The sequence below is a fragment of the Agelaius phoeniceus genome, chromosome 9 (assembly GCF_051311805.1).
Source record: "Agelaius phoeniceus isolate bAgePho1 chromosome 9, bAgePho1.hap1, whole genome shotgun sequence".
Classification (NCBI taxonomy): Eukaryota; Metazoa; Chordata; class Aves; order Passeriformes; family Icteridae; genus Agelaius; species Agelaius phoeniceus.
In genome coordinates, this window is record NC_135273.1 from 9994837 (window position 1) to 10000744 (window position 5908).

Consider the following 5908-nt stretch of genomic DNA (forward strand, 5'->3'; position numbering starts at 1 on the left):
AATGTTGCCATACTTCCATGTTGTGCATGCATCTACCCAAGATACCCATCTGAATCTTTTTTTATCATCAAAGCCATCTTACAAGCTTCAGCATAAATATCTTTGTGGGGTAAGAGAGGATTCATGAAGGCAACAAGACTGAGTAATTTAAAACTTGGTCTCACAAGCACTGCCTGGTCCTCCAGAGTATTTTTCTGTTTGAAATTTGTTCTCCGAATGAACCAGGGAACAGCACCAATCAAGTAAGATCAGCTTGAGCCTCATCCTCAGCCTTTGTCTGGTATGGCTCATGCAAAACTACTAGGGATCAAAAATCCTGGAGCACTGAGCAGAAGGTGTTCAAAGAATTGTCATTCATAAAAGAAAGAGGCTTGACAAAAGATTGTTTGAAAGGGGCTGTAGCCATAATAATGAGTTTCTTGGTATCCTTTCAAGAGAAATAATCCACACTATAACTCATCAAATATCCCCAAAGTTGTTATCTAAGGGCAAATATACATGATACTATTGTAGGAAAGCACAACTGGGAAATAAGTGTTCAAACCCAGAACTGACATGGCACATGTTTTTTTGAGCCTTCTTAAATAAAAAGTGTTTTTAAAGTAGGTCATAGATATCACCACTGTGCATTGCAAGAACTGAGTGAATGCCTCCTCTGCATTAGAGTGCTTTTACCATCTAAGTATGCAAACCCTATGCTGTTCTGTCCAAATTCAGACAAAATTTTGAATACAGCTGTAGGCTAAACTTAAGAAGACTATTTCCTCACTATGTCTTTATATATTCTAGATGTTTATATATATGTTAATTATACCTTGTAAAATTACATATTTTATAATTTATATATATTATAAAAGTTATAGCTGTTATGGCAGCAACATAGAGTAACCCCAGCAGTTTTTGGTATCTGTACTGTCAGACTGAATGTAATTACAAAGGAGTGAGAATGCAATTTATTCCCAAGTAACCAGTGCTGCAAACTACAGCTGTACTTGAGAGATCCCAGCTACTCAATATTTACAAGTGTGAATTCTAAAACTGGCCAGAAATTCATTCACAAGCTGACTTCCCCCAGTTTAAGCAAGGGGGTGTTTTCCTCTGCACTGTGAGGGCCTGCATCCAGCTGGCCAGATCTAAACACTGAAGGTCACAGATGCATTTTTATTCTTCAAAATGTAAGCAGAAAAACCTGTGAAGGAACAGAAGCAGATTTTCATTGTGCTCAAAGCTCCAGCAGCATCTGCCTACAACCTTTAATGATATCAACAGCAATTAGATGTACTTCTGACTCAAACACATGCTCTGTCTGGAATGCCTCCTATTTAAAGCCCAGTACACGCAGATTCTATATCATTGCCATCCCGTAACCCAACAAACATCTAATAGCCATAGCTGCAGAAGTGAGGTCTAAATGCTCATCCCACCCGATGTAAATCTCATTTCTAGAATGGTGGGAACTGTCAGGCATCAGAACCTGAGAACCTGCATGTCATTTCTCATCATTACATTTCTCCACAGAGGAATTAAGCCATCCCAAATGCAAGCCATGACTACAGTAAGAAATTATAAGCTCTTATCTGCATTAGCAAACAGAAGTTTGAGGTACTTAATAAATAAAAGAATAAAAATAATGTCAAGGACAACTGAACAATGACTTTTGTTCTTCACTATTGCTGCATTATGTAAGAAACATTTGCTTGAGACAAAATACATAGGCAGAAAACTAAAATCAAAAAGCTGAACTCAAGGCAGTCAAGGTGACCAAATCCAAGAATTGTCCTCTTGTGGTTGCAGCCAAAATATGGGAAATGAAAGAGATCGAGAAAGAAAGAGTAAAAATGACACTAAAGGAGGAAAAAAAGCAGAGTAACTAGAAATAAGGATCTCAGCCTAATTTAGCTTCCCTCTACACTTCAGTTGACTGTAAAGAGGGAGAAGAGGGATACAATGCCAGGACTGAGGTGAGAAATACCTCCAACTAAAATTGTCCCCAAATATATTTATAATTGCACACGAAGGAAGTGGCTATACATTTGCTTTTCTGTAAAACCAAATTCCCTCTTTCATAGCCCTCCTGGAAGTTAAAATGCTATCACTGGTGAAGTGAACTTTAGCACACATGTGAAAAAATATTTTCATCTTGGTACTGGGAATACTTTTATTGGCTATTAGTGAGACTGTAAAAGCATCCATTGTGCCCAAGGAAGAAAGCAAGCAGATGCTGGAAATAAAGATCAATGTCTGAAGACTCTCAGCTTGCAAAATCAACAGCTATTTCCCCCCAGATGAAGAACTGTTACCCATCAGAACCTGGTGCTCCAAGCACAGAGCAGCTGTTCTTTGGCTATGCTCTTGTGTGCCTATGGAAAAATACACTCAAATAGGAGCAGCTGAGAGGATCCCAGCAGTTACTGACTTCAACAGTCAGGGTAACTCATTTCGTACCTCGAATTTGACAGAAGAACTTTAACAGGAGCAGCCCACCCCCTCTGATCATTGGTGCCTTGGGAATCAGCACCTCCCACACCCACAAGTTCATCTGCATGAAGAGAACAAGGATCTCATTCACTAGAAAAAATTATTAGTAATTTCTCACAGAGGAACCAGAATCATGTACCTTTGTGATAAATTTTCCAATTTTTACTTTATTTGAACGTTTATTTAACATAAATTTATATATACTTTTTTTTCTAGATTGGTGAAGTTCTACCCAATAAGGACATTTTCGCAAATTATTAAGCTGTTAGAGGCTTTTATAAATTTTTAAAGCAAAAACTGTGAATTATTTCCTTTTACTTACATTCATGTCCATGTAAAACTAACTAGTATTTCTCAATTTGTTCAGAATCCTCGCAACAGCTGTAAGAGTCTCTGGAACTCCAAAAATCCTCACAGGAAAGCTATGATTTAACCCTCAACTTTAACAATAAAGCAAACTTCCATTTTGCATTTAGTCCAGTTTGGCTCCATCTCCTGCTCAAAGTTGCAAACTACATATTGTAACATTTAGATAAGCTTAAAAATATGAACGTCAAAGGTGTTAATCTTACAAAGTACTTGAAGAATGTTTGCTAGAGATGAAAACTATCCTAAGATATTAGAAGTGATCAGTGACTCAGGTGTTAAGTTTCACATACTGATAATTTGGAAAAAGAACAACTGAACACCTATATTGGTGAAACCAGTGGCACTCTGGATATCTACAATTCCTGAGATGTCCTACATTTAAAAGCTTGTAGCTTCACTGAACTCTGCCTTTAAAAATTCCAGGACACTGAAGAAACTCAGGGATGCAGCAACTCTCAACAAAGCTTATTTTTAAGACTCTAGAAAATTTAAAGCACTGACAGACTGAAAAGACAACTTGTAAATTCTGATACTGTATGGAGCAGATATGAACCATCACAAAGAGAACACCACCTTGGATCATCCACCTTGGAAACATTGCTCCAATCACTGCATTCCATAGCAATCTGAAGCAAACAGCAAGGAAAAGTTCTCTGCTACTCCTGATTTTAACAACAGTCTGGGGAAAAAAACCTCATTTAGGTTATAAGTACTGGTATTTTTTTAACAACAATACTTTCACCTTCATGTAAACACTTTCCTTAAAAAAAATCAGTAACAAATGAGGTTCTACTTTTCCTATTTTCATGCAGTTCTCTCCCATGCAATTAACTCTTCAACACAGTGGGCTGACATGGATTTTGCTACATCATCTGCCTGACTTCATCCCTGTTTGAGGCTCTCTTTAATTTTAACTGTAGCTTCTAACTTAGCAAGCCAAGCTCACTGCAAGGCATTCACACCACTTTAGAGGCTGTACTTGACATCTCAAGGAGGTGCTGCTATTTCAGCCTTTCCCATTCCAGTCCCCTGTGTACCAACATTACTGCAACATACTCAGTACACCCGATGAAACAACTGGTGGCATCATGTTTTTTCACACTGGCTACACAACAGAGAAGCAGCACAGCATTAAGGAGCATGTGGGAAGGAGTATGCTCGCAGGGCAACAAAGTGTCAACTTAGAAAGTAGCCTCTCTAAAAATGCCTTTTCAAGGACAGAATGAAGTTTAGCAGCAATTAAACAAAAAACCACCACCCCCCTCCAAACTTACCTTAAAGAGGGATCCTGAAAATCTTGATAAATCTCCCAAATTTTGTGCAAGTAGTTCAAACCTTATTCTTTAGCAGATGAGAAACTGAATGATAGCTAAAGGCCTACTCTTCCTCTGCACTACTAACAACATTGTGTTCAGTTGTTTCCACCAGATTGCTGGTTACCCATTTTCCTACTGTGCTTGTTAACCCATCTTAATGCTACACCCAACCCAGAGATCTCCTAACACAGTTGAAGTTGTTCAAGTTACTGAGCTGCACTTAGGCTTCTCTAGGCTGAGCATTGTAGAAAAAAACCCCAGCATCACCAAAACAAAAGCCCTTGCTCTAATCTACTTCCACTTTAATGAGATTATGTGATAAAATTCATGATCAGTCTTAGATGGATTTAGTATGACACTTTTAATAAACACAGTAATTAGCTTAATGGCATGTGAACTACTACTCTCTTCCAAAAATTCAAACAACTGTTGTGCTGATATCCCAGTAGTAGCAAGCCTAATCAGCTGAGAGCAGAGCTTACTACTACTACAGCAAGTTATGGATCTGGTGGTCATGGATTAGACACCTCAAGTGTGTCCTTACAAACACTGGACCAAACAGCACCAAATCAGTAACCTGAGGTGTCAACCTGTGGCCACATTCTTTGGGTCCTTCTCTGAACTCTGAACTGGCTTCACCTGTGAGTAATTCAGGAACATTCTGGTCTGCAGCAGCCACCCTAATGTGCATATTGAGAGCTCTGTATGAAGAGGACAAATTTCAGATTCTTCAGGGTTCTCAAATAGAGTCTCTTTCTATGCATTTGGGACACTTTGTTTCACATTTTTTACTTCTCTCTTCTCTTAGAGGAGTCTTCTCTGCAGCTACTGAGTCCCTGGAACTATAGAAAACTTTATGTCACAACATCCTCTTCCTCTAGGCCTAAGACTTACTGCAGATAGTTATTTCCCACATGTCTATCACTACCTGGGGAAGTTGCTCCATATCAGCTTCAGTACTCTTCTCTCACCCTACCTTGTGATGCAAGGATAAGCACTCCTGAGCCCAGCCATCAGTTCATGCTCTCCTTTCCTGCACTTCCTGAAGTCCTCAGTGTGTGCAGACCAAAACCTATCAGAGAGCTTTATTCTTCTGCTTTGTTGAACGTGCCCTACACAGAATAAATGCAACATACAAATTCACTTTCTCACTATACTACTGAAAGTTACATAAGCTACTCTTAAGGTTATTATGTTTTTATAAATGTAGTATTTTAACATCAATGGATTCTCTTTTTACAGCTGCTTTGCTACCTACAAAATTAATGGTTTGTGGTAAATCTTTAAGTGTTTCAGGAGAATGCATCAAGCTATTCAACATCCCTTTGCCAAAACTGTAGACAGCAGGAAAAGATTTAACTTCTTGACTGGGGACTGTCACTTGGCTCAAGTTATGCTGGTCTTGTAATGGGATGTAATGGAGGGGTTGTTACACAGGACAATGTGCAAAAAGGGGCTCTGATTTGTTTTGACACAGTTCTAGGGTCTTTTCAGGATTCTCTGATACCTACCTTTTTTCAGTTCAATAACCAGAACACGATGGATTTGGACAAGCATAGATTTGGGGCAGTTTTCTTCTGGCACTGGCAATGTGCAGAAGAGGGGAAAAGAGTGGCTTGGGAGAATTGCTTTGTCTCATATTCTGAAATATGCCACTTCAATATGACTGAAGTGTTTGCTCCATCTCAGTGGATTCCTCTTCAGAAAGACAATATAACCCAAAAACTTAATATATACAAGTTACA